This window comes from Melopsittacus undulatus, chromosome Z (genome assembly GCF_012275295.1).
Source record: "Melopsittacus undulatus isolate bMelUnd1 chromosome Z, bMelUnd1.mat.Z, whole genome shotgun sequence".
NCBI classification, from domain to species: domain Eukaryota; kingdom Metazoa; phylum Chordata; class Aves; order Psittaciformes; family Psittaculidae; genus Melopsittacus; species Melopsittacus undulatus.
Genome location: NC_047557.1, coordinates 96,694,551 through 96,712,112, shown reverse-complemented (window position 1 = coordinate 96,712,112; position 17,562 = coordinate 96,694,551). Strand labels below are relative to the sequence as shown.

The 17,562-nt window shown below is 41.2% G+C and overlaps 1 protein-coding gene across 3 annotated transcripts in view; it reads left to right on the top strand.

The window, feature by feature from the left end:
• The window catches only part of MAF (MAF bZIP transcription factor), a 186,076-nt gene that overhangs the window by 37,272 nt on the left and 131,242 nt on the right, over positions 1-17,562 (top strand). The window lies entirely within an intron of this gene.

Genomic DNA, 17,562 nt, shown 5'->3' with positions numbered 1-17,562 from the left:
AATAAACATTTCTATCTTGCTCCTGGTTCAAGCAAAAAGCCTTGACCCCTGTGCCGGTGGAAGTGAAACCTGTCCAAAACACACAGGCGACTGTGGAGATGTGACTGTGTTTAAAGCCCTCCAATTTAAACAGTTATCCAGGAAACCATGACCAGCAGAACATGACTAGTCCCTGACAAGTGGTTTAACTCAGTAACAATTTGTTGGCTGACTTTTACATTATTGTTTTATTGTCTGTACCATGGAGCACTTACCTCTTAATATGCATGTTAATAAAAACCCGACAGAAGTTTAAATTAGACTAAGGCTCAGGAATCAGGCTTAGCTGTGATCTCGGGTCATTGACTTATATCAAATCATGTCACTTTCATTAATAACTGAACCATTGACCCTGAAACTCAAGCAGCTTTCCCCTGATTTCACAAAATCTGGGGTTACTATTCTGTCAACTACAAATTCTTAAGGAGCAGTGTGCTTCCCACTGGCCAAGGATTTGAACTTGTTCTTTTTGCTCCTTTGCAGCTTGTCTGCTCTAAGCTGGTTCTTGGCTTTTTCCACATTGGTGTATTCTACCACAGACTGTGTTGTGTAGTCAATGAAGTACAACCGGCATCATGTGAGGCTGAGCAAGGACAAGCACCTGAACAGGGCTTCTGCCCTCCCAAGGGTGCAGGGTCCTCAGTGAGGAGCTGTGTGTTATGCCCAGACTTTTGAGAGGCATGAAGGCAGCATTGCCCCTATCTCTTTGGGGGTTTATTCAAAGAGATAATCTTTTCTTCTCTTTGAGAGAGCTGGCCTTTCTAAAGTGGTCTGATTGCTGTCACTATTCATAGCAGAGTGAACAGAGATAGACCCATTATTTTATTGTGCTGTCCCACACACCAGACTTGCCTTCATGCTTCCCCCAAAATCTCTCCAGAGTTGCTAGAGGTGGAGAAAGCAGTGGTTTAATTTTCTGTTGTCTTGCCAAGTTAGAATGGGATTAAATGCTCTCAAGGTCTCTGGACTATCACTTTACCCAAAACATCCATCCCAAGCATTCAAAGAAGCATAGAGGCTCTGCATAGCTATTTATTTTAAATGCCTGATTAAAATTTCATGAAAACAGGAAGTCAGGGGAAAAGAATAGATTGCAAGAACGACGAAATCGAGGGCTTTATCATTTTTAGCTCAACAACACACAACAATGAAGGAAAAAAACCCAACACCCAGCACGTTCAATTGTAAGCAAGGGATATTTTCACAATCGTACTGAGGCCACTAATAGCATATTTTGTCATTGGCAGTATAGTTCATGAAATAAGAATGAAACTGACTTTTTTTGCTTAACTTATTATGCAGTTTTGATTCTGTTTGTAAATTGTCACCTTAAGGTAACCTAGAACTGTTGTAGTTAAACCCTACAAAAATTAAGGATTTGGGTTTCTTTTATGCTCCTTTTTTCCTTTTTTTTTTTTCTTTTTTTTTTTTTTTTATGTCTCAACAGCAATAAATATTGCAAGACCACATCCTTAACAGTGGTGCAGCTTTTCTGTCTTGGTATCTTTCTGGCTTCTCCATTCTTGAGGATATCTAATCATCCCAAAAAGGGAGACAGGCACACACCACTGATTTTTCTGAATATCTATCATGTGCAAAGAGTCTTCTAGAAAGCTTTTTTCTTGTACATAGCTACTGTCCTTCTTTTATGAGGAAATATCCTCCTTGCTAAAAACATATGAATCAGAAGCAATGTTTAGACTTGCTGCATTATAAAAGGAGTTAGATTCTGTTGGAGTCTTCTTGCCCTTTTAGGCTTTGGATAGCAGGACCTCTATTAACAAGCTGCAGATACCCCTCATCCATTTTCCAGTGCCTCTGTCACCTTGGCTAGCCACAGGTAGTCGTGAGACACTTATGAAACAGCAGTGTCCCAATCTGTGCTCCTGCACCAACCCCATCAAAAATAGATGGATGTTAAAATTCTGTGTTAGTCTCTCTCTGCAAAGACAGCATATGTACGGTTCTCAGCTAGGGCACCCATTGGCTCTGGACATGGTATAATTATGATAGCTTAATGACAAAATAAGTTTTCACTTGCCAGTGTCAAATTAATACTGTCAGTATGTACATCACTGTGAGTGTATTGCTCAGTGTACCTTTACAATATGCATAATACCATGTCGCCTTGCTTCTGCTTCACATCATGTGGTCCTCTTGGTGCAGATGCTGTTCAGCCACTTAAAGAGCTGTAACACTACCAGGGGAAAGAGGAAGAAAAAAAACAAGTGTGATATAGTGCAACAAATATAATGAGCCTAAATCCTTGGAAGTCATCCTTTGTACATCATTCTTGCTGAAAACAGTCACAGCCTTCTGGATTCCTCTATTTCAGGTGTAAAAATCACATAGAATTTTTATGGGAATTATTGTTGGAGTTAGTTAATTGGCTGGCTAGGTATATATGTGAGTAGAGTTAGCAGGGAGCCCATAAATGACCTTTTCCCTTGTTAGATTGGTCCCTGGCCAGCTGGACATTCGGTATCCTGAGGTGAAGAGTTTTTTAAACGATAGTTCCATCTCTTTGCCACTTTACAGGGTGGCAAGTTCCCCATCTTAATTCATCGTATTGAAAGGAACTAAAACCTCAGCTGCTGCGGAATGCCCATTATGCTTTAAGAAAGCATGGCAGTAATTGCTGGGAGACTTTTGCAAATCAAAATACCGTGTGGCTCGGTCCACGCCTGCACACTCCAGTCGTCCCTGCTCCGTGCCAACATGTCACAGGTGCACACCACAAGGGACAATGCAGCAAATGTAATTGGGAGGCAGGTGGCGATGGCTTGGACTCTATAACACATTCATCCCAAGGTGCGCTTGTGCATCTGTTAGAAAGTGGAATAATATATTTATTTATATTTTTTTTAACATTCCATTGGGTTAAGAGAGATTTGAGCCACAGGAAAATATTTTCTATCTCCTAAATACGACAGGGCAAAAGTTACCAAAAGTACATGGAGACCAGGGGTGGCGTGGGGTGGTGGCTGCTGAGCTCAGGGGAAAAGCAAGGGATTGTACATTTACACAGGAGTGGGTCAAGTGTTTTTAAGAGACTTGACAGGACTTTTTCCCCCTTTGCTATCACTGTAATATCAAAGAAAGCTTTTCCTTTTTAGATATCAGCCTTTTGTAATCGCATTAGCACTGCATGCACTGGCTGAGCTTTTCACTCATGTGCATTCAACCTGCGCTGCATCTCTCCAAGAGCCAGAGCCGAGTGTCTCATTAGGGGAACCTTTGTATTTCTGCTCTGAGTCCCAACCAGTGGTGTTTATCCCCTCTCTAAAACAATGAAAGGACCTGAATACTTGTACTTTGATAGGGAGCATGAAAGCAGATCTTCCAGAGCTGAACTGCAGCAATGTCTGCGGTGTAGTATAATGGCTATAGAGAAGCACGCACAATTCCTCTATAGGAGAAGGTTACTAGTGCCAATTCTGGGCAAAAATGTGAGGAATGGGATTCAAATGATTGCACATGCAGTGTTGCTGACAGACAAAAATTAACAGCACAGTACTGCGAATGTGCACGTAGGTTTTAGTAGCCTTTGGTGGACAAAATCCTGCTTTTATATGAAGGTTATGTAAACAAGACAGGCAGCATAAAAATATATCACACATTTTGAATGCCAAATGCTTTATAATCCTTAGAGGGGGATTTTTCCCTGGCTGTTCCAGTTTCTACCCCTGCTATTCAACTCTTCTTTTAATCTGGAGTTGGGTCCTGCCATAATCCACAGATATTTGAAGTGATTTGCATGTGAAACTGCTGGAAGGGCCCCTTTTGCTCCTCTCCCAAGGTTCCTGGTGGCTTGCAGAGCTTCGTCCTCCCTCCTGTATCTCCTAGCGATTCATTGGCTGGCAGCATGGCCAGGTGAGCTGCAAGTGTAAGGTTTTGATAACCCGCGGCAAATGTTTTCTGTCTCCCAGAAGAGCATCACGTCGGGAAACAATTTGCAGAAGACAGAAGCAGAGATCTGGTTTCATTTTTGGTGCAGCTACTAGAGTTTCTAGCTGTAAACCGTTATCAGCAGAGTCCTTGTATAGCTGCTCATCAGCAGAGATCCTGCAGGCGAACGCAGTATTATTGCTTCATCCCATGTGGCTTTTTTTATCAGTGCTGTTCTGACTTCTAAACCTTCTGGAGACACAGTAATTGGGTACTTTGAGTGGCTTGGCTTCTTTTACAGCATGAGTTAAGTTTTTAGACTGGGCTTTGGAAGTAAAAGGAAATAAAGTAAAATATAAGAGCATAAAAGAAAGTAATGTAAAGTAAAATAAAATTAAATGAAAAAAAGAAAATGTATCAGTATTTAGCAAAAAAGAAATGAAGTCTCTAATAAATAAATTCTACTTTTATTTCTTGAAGTGATTGAGGACAGCTGATGGAGATTGACACTCTAAGTTACATGAATGTTTTAAACGTGTAAAGAATCCTTTATAAGTTCAGCTCTGTTTTCTATGGTACACTTTCCAAATTAGGATACTGCGGAGCAGATTGTGAAGCAATGATATACATGACTTGAGGATTTTGCTCTGTGTGATTAAACACAATAGCACTTCCTTGGGTCCCTTTAGAATTCATTTTTATTAAATGTATTTAAATGCATGCAAAAATGTATTTAAAATAAATTTTTTTTCAACAAGAGTAAAAATATTAGGTAAAAAATGCATTATTGAGTACTGTGTAAAATACAGCTAAGCATCTCTAGAACTGAAGCATTCTAAAGGTGTAAATAAATGTTAAAATTATAACTAAGAAAAATATTCAATATATCTTTTTTTTTTTTAATCTGGCAGGAAAGTGAAAATATGGAGTTTTGTTGGCTCATTCTTCCTTTTGCAAAGGATTTAGTGTTGAGCTTTTACCTTGCTACATGATATACTGCAGTGAAATGCACAGAAATTCAGGATTAGATATGAGTTGTAACATCGAGTAAATTTTATGTTGAGAAATTTAGAGCGTGCCAAATGGCTAGCTACACAGACAAAAGACTAACATGAATAGGTTAGAGAATTATTAGCCTCCAATAATAGATGATATATTATATATCAAGTAATGACTACTTACTATCCTGCATTTATCTGTTACACGATGTCCTTCCTAATTACCTACCCTGCCGCCACAGAGGCCGGCAGCTGGTGCAAGAAACACTGCAAAGCTTATGCCTTCTTCCATCGTAAAATGGAAATATACTCCCAGACTGTGCCCTTGTTAGACATGGGTTTCCCAGGAAAAAAGCATCCAAAGCATGTCTTCTTTGCACAGCAGTTTTTAAGGAAGGTTATTTTACTGAAATCATTCTCAACACGCTTCGAGCCGGTGGAGAGCAAAACTCTGTCGATTGAACTTGACTGTGGCCTCTTCCCTTCAGATTTTAATTCCTTCTGCTGCTTGTCTAGGTGAGAAGCAGATAAAAATAGATTGTTTGATGAGGCTGCTGCTTTTAATTATGCTCATAATGAGCATTCACCATCCTTAATTCAATAGTGCAGTATAAAAGAGGGGAGGGCAGGGTTTTTTAACCTCATTTCCTAAGGAAATGAGGCATATAGCATCCCACCACCCACCCACCTGAACCCAGTCCTCTCTTAATAATATGTGAACACCTTGCAAGTTGGTTTTAAAGGGGAAGGACACCTCAAGCATAACAAAGTCTTCAGGAAAACCAAAGTGAGTGAAAGAAAAGGATCTATATTGTTGTCTGTGCCAGATAACAGGTAAATTCAGTCTTTATCCATGCAGATAGCAGCCCATGGCCAGTCACATCCCCTGCCTGCTGGGGCAGAGCAGGATCAAAAGAACTGGGCATCAGGTTTGTTGCTGGAGCTGGGTTTGAAACAGGAAGCACAGCCCATAACCAGAGTAAATCACTTCTCCTGCTTATAATATCTTTTGTGGTAAGAACATAAACTCTGTGAACCTAATTTTGTGTCAGAGCAGGCAGCCTCCTCATTTTGGTGAAATCGGGGCAGAATGAGGAGCTGGCTTGCTTCCTGGGAGCAGAACAAAGCTCAGCTCAAAGTTTGCTGCCATGCTTTTGGAGGTGCTGTGTTGCCAGGATCTTTTTGCTTGCTGTGCCCTCAAAAGATCAGCTCTTCTCCGTGCTCCCCTCTTTCCACCTGCTCCCACACCAACTGCTCTCAGAGCTGGCAGTGCATTAATAAGAAAAGTAAGTTTTATGGGACAAAGTAAATAAGGGAATTCATACATCATTCCTAAGACACACAGAAAGAAGGCAGAGAAAAATAACCATCTGATATTTTATATGAGGATATTTCCATGAGTCAGCTCTTTTTCAGGTTTCTGGGCTTCCAGCTGCAAGCTCTGCTGTGTTGGCTTATCTTCTACTTGAGGCCTGGCATGTGCCAGAAGTAGCTTATAATTGGCTGTGTTTCCCCCTTTGTAAATGGTAATAATAGAGCTTTTATCAACAGAGAATGGCTAAAAATTTGGATGTCTTTAATTTCATCACAACTTGTAATTTTATTCAGGTCTAATATTACACGAATAGATGTCAGTGCTCCTTGTTCTGTTTGCAGGGCTGACAGCAGAGGGGATGATTTTTGTAGGTGGGATATTGAGCTGCCCTTCAAATGTTCCCTAAGCAGTGGCCGTAGAGCTGAATTTATCCTTTAACCGTTATAGCATGTGTTTCATTAACCTCTAGGCTTATGGAAAGTTGCAGTTGTTGCTGCTCGACTTGGCTGAGAGAGGCTGATGCGTTTCTTGGAGCAGCTCTGGTGTTCATTGCAGGGGAAAAATGCAAGGTATTTTCAATGTATTCTAATTCACTTGAGGTTTTCAATGAACTTGCCTCAGCCTTCTATGCTCCTTCTGAGATTGCTTCCTGTGGATTTCAAGATGACTAAATTTAGCTGATAAAAAAGAAGAAAGGCAGCTCATTCAGTATGATTTCTAAAGACAACGATGCAAGCTTTACAGAAAATGAACTTCGAATTTGTACATGGTGGAAGAATGTGGTTGATCACAGGCATAGGAAGGATGTAGCAAGATTTATTTGGCCAGTCACAACTTGAATTTTGAATAAATCCTGTCAAGCTGTTAAAAAAAAAAAGTATGGAAATGCATCACTGATAAATTCAAATCACAAATATGTTTGAGGGTAACTGCAATCTGTTCATAGATGTCCTGTGAATAGAAAAGTTTTCACATGTGTTTAACATATTCATTTGGGGGAATTAATTGTCCACTAGCACTGACAAGCATGGGGAATGGAGGAGTGGAATGGGAGCGATTTGCAGTTCTTAGTGGGAATTAGTGGCATGACTATATTATAACAATCATAATTAAGCTTTGTACTTGAACAGTGCCTTTCCTTGGGGAATCTCAAGGCACTCTGTCAAACTTATAGGGAAATCCTGGGGAAACAAGTGATTTCCCTACAGATCTGCAGAAATCCAGTGGCAGAGCTTTGAGCAGACCCCTATTCTCCAGGCTCCTGGATGGTGGCTCTAGTTTGCAACAGGAGCTGCCTTATTCCTCTGTCTCAGCTTGGGCAGGACTTGGGGGCTCTGAGCTTGCTGGTGCCATGTAGTGTATCCCTGTGGGTACTGGGGCTGCTGTGCATCACTGTAAAACCTTTGGGAAGTGCTGACTCCTCCAGGCCTCAGTTTACCCACATATACAGTACTACAGCACTGCAGGGTACTGCAGGTGGAGGTGTGGAAATGGATGTTTTATGGCAACAAGAATGAAAAATTGGGGAATATTATTTAGGAATATGGTGCATTTGCCATTGATTGAAATTTTTCATCAAGGTTGAAGTCCTTACCAGAAATAAAGCATTCTACTTTATTTCGTAATTTAGGGTTCATGCAAGAAATACACAAGAAAATTATTTCTTTGTCATGAAGGAGGAACTGGTGAAACGGTCACGGGGATCTGTTCCATTTGAAGTCCCCGGAGTTAAAAATCTGTGTAATTTAGCATTTTTCACATGCTTTGAGACCTTCAGAAGCAAGGTCTATTTGGACTCAATGGGATGAATTAGCTTCCTCAAATAAGCTGATCTGAACATTGTGCGTAAGACAAGAAGCTATAACATTGGGGGTCGGTTTGTTCTCTTGACTGGTTTCACCAGTTTTTGTGGCTTAGTGAAAAAAGCAAATTCACTTGACTGTTGACAGAGCAGAGCTGACAATAAGTTTTTCATCTAAGTGCCTGCAAAGGATGACAAAGTGTTTAAAAGACAGCTGGACTTATATTATTGAGCACATTTAAAGTAAGCAGTAAAATCTTAAACATTGATTTGGTGTTTTACTGGAAGCAATAGAGAGATTTAAAAATAGTGGTTACATGATGAAAAGCACAGCTCTGGTGAAAAATCTCCATATTTGCACTGAATAAATCCTCTCCCTCCTGGGAGCAAGCTGAGTTGGAGGGAAATGGAGTTATCAGCCCCTGTTGTTAGGTCCAGGCTATGTATTTGGTTTGATCATGGTAGGCAAAAGGGTGGTTTGGGCTGTGTGTGAAGGAATCTGACAAGAAGCAATGGCCAACACTCCTCTGGATGGGAGTACATGGTATTTTAGAGGGAGCTGACGGAGAAATCCATCCTCTTTGCCCCAGGACCAGGGGTCCTGGTGGTGGCATTGTGGGGGGCGTCACTCTCCTGCAGCACTGCTGGCATCTCCATGAGCCTCAGGGCATAAGCCAAGGGTATCCCACCAGAAATGGGACAGTTGGCAATCCTCATTCTTGTGCAGACTGTGTGAAATGCACAGCATTCCCTAGAGCTTACAGGCACAGTTACAAATGAAGCAAAGATGGCAGGAATGACATTCCCTTGCTAATTATAGTATGGGCCCATCTGTATATTTGGTGTTATGTCACCAGCTCCAGCCTGCTTTTTTTTTTTCTAGCAGGGAACTACTGCTGTAGGTCGAAGCACAGCACAAAAGGCTCCAGACCTCTAGTAATGTTATATTCACTTGTTTATTGGGGGCAAAACAGCCACCACTAAGGGTTATCAGTTGGAAATCTGAGGGTATGTTGGCTTAGGTGTTTTTCAGGTAACTCATTAGTCCATATTTGAAAAGCACTTGGGTGTGGATAAACATAACAGAGTACAGTGGCTGCGCGTCTCATTGAGCCCCACTGGCTCCATTGGTGATTTGTGCATGGCAGCAAAGCTGTAAGCCTGGTTACATCCCTCCCATGTGGACAAGATGTGAGAGCAGTTACCTCCTTGATCATCGATGCTCCTCTTATCTCTAGGCATTTTGGTGCAGTAGGTAGTTTGGGAAGAGTTTGGGCTGTAGAACATATACATCACCCTCCAGCAATACCCCCAGAAGATATAAAGATGAAACCAACCTTCTAGATCACCCCATGGAGTGTTTCCATTCAATATTTAGTGCTCTCATGAATCCTCCTTGAAGTCTGGATAAAGTCCTGAGTACATATCTCTGTTTCTGCTGGTGGAATTTCCTGGCTCCTACCTATAAAATCAAGACATATGGTTGTGATTAAAAGACCTTAAATTTGCTTATGTAAGGTGTCATGAAACAGTATAGATGAGTCCACGGGGCGCTTTGTTTTTGCATGTCACATTTGTGATCTCTATTGGTGACCCTCATGTTAAATCATATAGGACTGAGGTTTTTTTAATTAGGGTAGAGATGGTAGCCTCCAAATCTCATGTGATTAGAGAGTTTCTATAACTTTCACATTTATTATATATTCCAATTACCATATTTCTTACTTTAATGTCTGTACTGCCCTGTTCAGTGTTGGGATCCAAAAAGAAGAGAACTTTGCTCAAACTTGAAAGCCTTGAAGTGAAAATAGACCAGAAACACAAGTAAAAAGAAGTGTTCCTGATTTAATTCAATGTTTTGGGTAAAAACCAATGGACAAAACACAGGCAAAACAAGGAAACACTACAAATAATAAGGAAACTAAAATCTCTAAACCATCCACCTTACTGGTTGTAACAGAGGTAAAAGGAATTAGAAAAAGAGTTGTGTAAGGTTTTAAGCCATCCCAAATGGAGGCATCTATGAGGAGGTGCAGAAGTATCATGCAAGGTTGCATCTCTCGGGACCTGTGCCTATCCCCTAAGCTTGACCCCCATCTCTGCTCCTAGTGTACTGATGCATGGCAAGGGTGTTCAGCAGAGCTCATGTGGCAGGAGGGGAAACAGTTGTCAAACAGCTTTGCGGATGAGGAGCTGAAACACGAAGGCCACGGTGTCTCTTAAAGTCAAGGAGAATTTGTACCAGCAGAAATAGGCTTTGGTTTCTTGTCATGCAGGAAGCCGTTGGTGGAGTAGGATTTTAACAAGTTCACAACTTAACAAGTCCCAGCCTAGTGTCTGGACTACCAGAATAGATTTTTTTCTCAAATAACCCCAAACGCTCAATGCTTTTGTCAAATTCCTGTCTCTCTGTACCCGGTGTCAGCCTCAGCTTAACAATGAAGATAGTCCCAGAAAACTTCTCACAGCTTGTGCTTCCTGTTACGAAAGCAACCTCCTACTGTCTTGTATATTAATTCTGTGCCTTTAGGGCACCGCAGAGGTTAAATCTTCACTACCTGGTTTTGTAATTTTTATGGCTTTCGTTTTTGGGGAATTTTCTCCAAGTTTCTTAAGGCTTAGTGCGAGCAATGAAGGCACCACCTCTTTCTTGGCCCTGTAACCCATGAGCAGTTCAGCTGAGGCTAGGGGATTTGTGTATAATGATTTAGAAAAGTTGTGAGTATAAATAGAAAGGAATTTGAGATGTTTTTCCCCCTCTGTAATTCAACACTCAATAGCTTCCCCTTCCACCCTGCACATAAGGTGCTGTACCAAAACCATGGAAAGAATTTGTGGAGCTTCAGATCAAGGAAGCTCATAAGCTAGCAGGTTTTTCTCTCGCTTGCTCTTTTTTAATATCTGATAATATCATCTCCTCTGGGAAAGAGCATGGCCAGAGGATCTTACACATTTTCGCCAGTTGCTCTCAGCAGGGGCATTTGCCCCTGGACAGGGACAGTCAGGGCAGCCTCTGACTTGGACATAATGTATAAAGGGCAGGAATCTGAAATAAATGTTTGACCTGCTCTTTTTCCTTTCTCTTTCCTCCTTTCTCTTCCTGGTAGCACTTACTGCTGAGAGAACATGTTCAGGCAGGGCTAAGTTGCAACCTCATCCTTTCTGCACCTTCCACCTCTTGTGGGTATGTGAGGGCATTGCATTGGGTTGCAGCAAATCTCAGACCAAGCTCTGTGAAGATGTGCCCATCAGCTGGGGGTCAAGCCCTGCAACTGGCATCCTGAGCTCTGAGGCTGCTGTTGCATGTGGCAACAGTGCTTAGATCTGGTCCCAGGCAGCTCAGTAGCGACAGACTTTCTTTGAAGTGCCCCTCAGGTTCCTTTCTCCTCCATAGTCATCTTTGTCTTAATTTCTCCTGTGCTTTAAACCCTGCACACAAGCACAAAGTAAACCTCAAAAAGCCTCATTTATTCTAACAGAAACATCAGGTCTTAGCAGTGTCTGTGCAAATTCTTCATAACCCCCATGATTTCAGCACAGTGATGGCTCTCTGTTATGCACTCCATCCCCAAAGCTTGATTGAAAACTCCTTGTGCAACTGCAGTTATGCTTACTCAGGCACAGATGAAGGGTGATCACAACATATATTCACATACATTCATTGCCAAGCATTTGATGTATGGTTTCATTTTTTAATCTCAACTTCGTTTTGCACAATGGTATTTGGGCATGCAGATTTACAAATCAGGCTCCGTCAATATTGTTTAAAGAACCCTCAATGCCTTCGGTAAAAACCTGACTAAGTATTTGTTATATTTAGAGGCAATTCTGCTCATTGTCTCTTCATACTGAAGCTTTTCACTGACCTAGATTTCGCTATTCCATTTTCCATTTGCTGTCCCACGTTACATTTGCATGGAAGCAAAGTCTTTTGTCTTTTAGTGTTCTCTTGCACTTGCTATTTCATCCACCAGCCAGAAGTGCACTTTCTGCCCTGTGATGGTGTGAACAGCTTTGCTGGAAATGATTGTATCATTGAGGATTTTGGCTTCAAACTAGAAGTAAAAAGCTATTGTAGGTGAATTCTTAGGCTGAATAGACCTGGAGGACCAGCCAGCAACAGAAGAGCATGCAAAGTGAAAGGGTTTATGTGTTTTCCAGCAGTTGCAATTTTTATAGAAAGAAAAGAAACATGGGACAGAATCAGAGCCTGCCTTCCTTTCAGCTGAATGGAATAGTCCTCTCCCTGAATGTGTATTACAACTATCACCAAAGACACAAAAAAGTACATCTTGGTTCTGATTCTGCTCTCATTTTTAACATGTCATTAAAGGGATACCTGTATTGACAGGAAGAGTTGTAATGCTTTTGAGGAGTTGTTATTATCGTATTACATGATGGTGGTGTTTATTGCAGTAGTGCCTTAGGGCCGAATTTACAAACATTGTGGATGGATTACATGGGTATTATGCCACGCATAAACATTTTACTGTGTGTTCATGTTGAAATCTTCTGAACTGGACAATGTAAACAAATTAACATTATCAGGGAAAACCTGTTTTTTAAGTCAACTTTCCCTGCAGACTACACTTGGCTAAAGGATACTTGCAGTAACTCTCACATCCCCTCTGTCTCTACTGCGTTCAAAAATGTTTTTACTAGCACATATTAACCAAAACCTCTTCCTCTTCAGAAAAAAAAGACAGGCATGTTTAAAAATGCATTTGATCCAACTAGCTGGTGTATTTTTAAACATGACTGTGTTATGTTTAACAGCGTGTAAGCATATGTCAATTAGCTTGTTTCCGCAGAGTGCTGACAGAAGTGCCCCTGCTGCCGCCAGCCCTGAGGGGCCCCGGAGCTCGGCCGAGTCAGCAGAAGGGAGCATGTGCCCACACCTTCAGCCCACTGAAATTCAGCACTGACTTCTCATGGGCAGCATTAGGATGATGGACTTTGCTCTGGAATGGTGGATGTGAAAGCATGCCTCCTTCTGCTGGCTGCGGTCGGGGGGTAACCCACCCACCCATGCCATGCACCCACCAGGGCTCGTCTGTCAGGACCCCAAACGATGTCTCCTATGAACACGCACGGGAGCTGAGAGGGTTTCACTGCACACAATGCCGTTCCAGGCAAAATAAATAAAGACTTTATCCTGCACTCCTATAGACTATATCTGGCACTCCTTCCCTATGCCAGATATAGACTACATGGAGGAGAAAAGATGCATGTGCACATAGCTCGTAAAGCTTCACTGTGCCCAGCCTAGGTAGTGAGCATGGCTGTGCACTTCGTGTGCCAAGTAATTTCCATAGCCATGCAGCCTCCTCACCACTTTGCTGGTTCCAGATCATGCTGGCCAGTGCAAAGGGAACATTTTAATCTCTTGTAGGAAGTGGCAGTGAGCTTTTTCTCTAGGAGGCTGGCATGTGCTGCTGGGTAGAGCCCTGGAAGTGTGTGAATCAACCAGTCTTTTCCTGGCAGGACCTTCTTCTGCATCCTGGCTGTGGGATTGTGTGTAATGAGAAGTAAGCAGGGTGGGAAGCACACAAGTCAGGTCTCAGTGGCAGCATGCTGTGGGAATGAACATTGTTTTCCCACAAGGATGTGCAGGTGCTCATCTATGCATGGCAGCTGCAGGAACCCAGGTGGGGTTCATCTGCTACTGCATGTGCAAAGGGTATGAGAAGGACAAATAAGTGGGTAAAAGCAGAGTAGGTTCTCAGGGTCTGCCCTGCTGATGTGGGCTGCATGGCTTACCTGTGTCCCAGCCATACCCTGTATGCGGGAGCAGCCCTGGGCAGACAGACCCACCTTTGTTCCTGTTCTTCATCCAGGGAATTTGGGTCATCTTCCTTTTTTGTTTCATGATTAATAAATGCATGAATGACTCCCATGTGTTCTGGGACAGTGTTAAGAGGATCAGTAGAAATACCTAGCATAGACAGCATCCAAAAATAGGTCCCTTGTCCTGCCAGCGTCTTGCACATGTCCTTAACTTTCCTGCCTTGGGAAGCAAGTCCTGGCACCCCACAGAGCAAGAAAGTTTTTCCATTCACTTCAGCGGGTGCGGGATTTCATTCTGCCTTATAGACCCATGGATTTTAAAGGGACTGTTCCCTGGGCCCAGTTGAGCTCTTTGCAGGGTTGAAGTGCTTTAAATATTTAGCATTGACATGATGATCATGAGGGAAAAGTGTATGTTTTTCCCCTGCTCATAGGGCATGGTCAGACGTGCTGCTCTGCTGGAGCTGCTCAGGGTCAAGTTGTTACTGGCCCTGGACCATTTCTTTTTAGTGCTTCACCTTCCTGCCATGCATCTTGGCTGATGTAATTGGGGTGTGAAGCTGACCCACACTGACTGAAACAGGTTTTTGAAAGTGGGGTTTTATAAATAGACCATATGGACAAAAGGTGTCTGTTCTGGAGTGGTTATGGGGCCAGGGAGAGGAGCTCAGGGCAGGGGAGGGAGCCCAACAGCTCCTGGTGGACCAACACAGCCCTCTATGCAAAGCAACAACCACAATTCCTGTGGCGAGCCCTCCACAAAGGGAAGGATGAAGAGGCCATGACCTGTGGTGTGGGCGCTCAGCTATTTTCTCTCTGTGAGACTGACTCCCAAACCTTTGCTCATAGAAACCCTGGCAGATCCTGCCTAAATGAGTAGTTGGGAATGATGTGCTCCCTCCCTGGTTTGGGCTGGGGCTGAATTTCACCTGCTGGGCTTGGAGAGTAGGTTTTGCTACTGAACATAATTAAGAGCATCAGAACCTGGTGCTGTGGGATCTAGCCCATCCCTCATAGCCAGGGTGATTGACACTGGATCCTTTGATTTCTCCAGAGGCGTCATAATATTTTAAACTTATTATTAATTACAAGTGTATTCATCTCTGAATAGTATTAGCACTATTTCAAAATATAATTTTATCCTATCCAACCCACTGGGAAAAAGAAAATAGGTTTGGATGAACTGAACAACTTTATAGACAGTGTGCTTTATAACCAGATGGATTTTCCCTAGTTAGTTCCATTTCTATCTAATATTGGCGTAAGATTAAAGATAGTGAATCAATGGCTGTAAAAGCTCACATTAAAAATTTGCAGCAAATGAGAAGAGAAAATTTCATTAGAGGCATAAATTGTAGCAACTGGGATGCAGGCAACTTATTTTTAGTATTCTACTGACAGTCACCTTTGAAAGTCTTTTTTTAAAATGTTTTCTTTTCTCAGATAAAAAAAAAAAAAAGAAAAGAAGAAAATGACCTCTAATTTTTTGAAATATAGAACAGTTAATTACAGTAGGGAGTGATACTGATTCCACTGAAGTCAACTATGGCATTCTTTATGACATTGCAAGATAGTGCCTCTATTAAGAAATAATAAGGAAATGAGATACTTTAAAGTGAGGGGTTTAAAATGAACTGGCTCTGTTGGCCTCTTTTATAAAAATACCTTTGAGCCACTTTTATCAAGTCAAAAGGTTCATTGAAAAGAGAGAAATTAAAAGATACTGCTCATGGAGCCTGGCAAAACATGAAGTTCACAATAAATATCTCTCCAATCTAATTATAACATTCAAACCAAGGAGCAAAAAAAAAAATATGAAATAGAATGAAAGCTTTCTTTCTACTGAGAAAGTCTACTAGGAGGTGTCCAGAACCAAGGGAATTTCCAAATCAGCATTATAGTGGGGGAAAAAATGTAATGTAAATGAGAGTGAAATAATCAAATTTTTCTCGTGGAAATAAGAACAGTTGTTTGATGTAATTTTGACACACAGCATAATTTCTGCATCAACACTGAAGTTTAAAGGATCAGTGTGTCTTCATGAGATTTCTGTGCAGAAAACCCGTTCAACGGGAAAATCTAAATCAGACTTCAGTATGCACATTGTGCCCCTCTATGATGGAAAGCCTTGTATTATGTTAGTTGCAAATAGAAAAATAGAGATGACCCGTTTTCAGTAATTTTTAAGCACTATTTCCACTTGAAAATCCAGTGTGATTATGGCATATAAATCACAAGAAATGCAATGTGTGAATGTTTTCATGCTCACAAAATCAAACTTTGTTTTATACCTCTAATGCCAGCTCAGCCATTTAAAGATGCACACTGTTTTCAACAGTGAGTTACACCGGGCTCATGTTGCCATGTTTATTTCAGATGTAACTTTTAATATCACAGGAATATATTCCAAACTATTAAAACAATTAAAGTAGGGCATGTCTTTGGCATTTTACTCAATCTTGGAGCCTGTATGAAATATATTTGTAATTTTGGGTGCATTTCCAAATGGAGACATATTCACACACCCGCACAGCCAAACTCAGCACAAGAACCAACAATTAAATGAAGCCTGAGATCCAGTCCAAAGGAGGCATATACTCAATTTAATTTTTAAATAGCTTAATTAATAGTCTTAGTTAAAACAAAGAAGTGAAAATGGGTCAAACTATGTAAACATTGGTTAGAAAAACACACTGTCCAGCCAAAGCATTGTAGAAGTGCTCTTAAGAAGAATGGTCTTTAAACTTAATTTAAACATGGTTTTCTAACTTGGGAAAAAACTCAGTTCAGGCAAGGCCCAAGCCACTTTTTTATGCCACAAAGAATTACTGAGGCATGCTGAGAGTTTATTTAGTCTTTGCTTGTTCTGAGGCTGTGTTTCACTCTGCAGTCATCATTTGCTCCTTGCTGTCAGCATGTTGTTACCTCTCGGCAGCTCAGGATTCACTGAGAGTCTCAGTGTGTTTTGAAGCAGAGTTTAATCGCCAATGGGACCTGTACGAATGCTACAAAACATTGTTCACAAATATTTACTCGAATTTTGAAATGAATTGAGGTAGACTCTGCTATTGAACTCTTAGTGTTTGCTTTCTGCAAACATTCAGGTTCAAGTTCTTATTGACATGGCTGTGATGGATGGGATCCTTTACATAAGTCTCAAGGCCAGGAGGGTGCTTTTGCACTAGAGCAATCAGGAGTAGAAGAAATATCACGTGCCTTATCTGACCAGTCATCGCTAAGTAGCAGCCGTTAAACAGTGAGAAGATACAATTACTGATTTATTGGTAGTACCTGCGTTCCAGAGGAACAAAATTATAAAATTCATAATAATTCTCTCACTGTTCCAGGGAAGGTCTCTGTATACAAAGAAAAATATGCTCTTTACTCAAAAAAAATGTTTTTTTGCAAAGTTTTTCTTTGCTTGTTACGTTTCAGCTTAAATGAAATAAGGGTAAAATCATTTGAAGCTGGTTGAGAATGTGGTTTTTAAGAATAATTTTTATTTAATATGCAGTAATATTTGCATGACTCTGTATGTTTGTATTTTAAAGTTTCTGCTTCAGTGAAGACAATTGTTTATTTGCAGATTTGCTGATTTACAGTAAACTTCCAGGCTCTTAACTTTTTTGGTTAGAGTGACAGAAAGTTTTAAATTTGTTTGGGGCTTTTTGTTTGTTTATTTGTTTTAGTCTGATTAAGTTAAGAGAAAGGTGGAATAATGAAGAAAAATTATA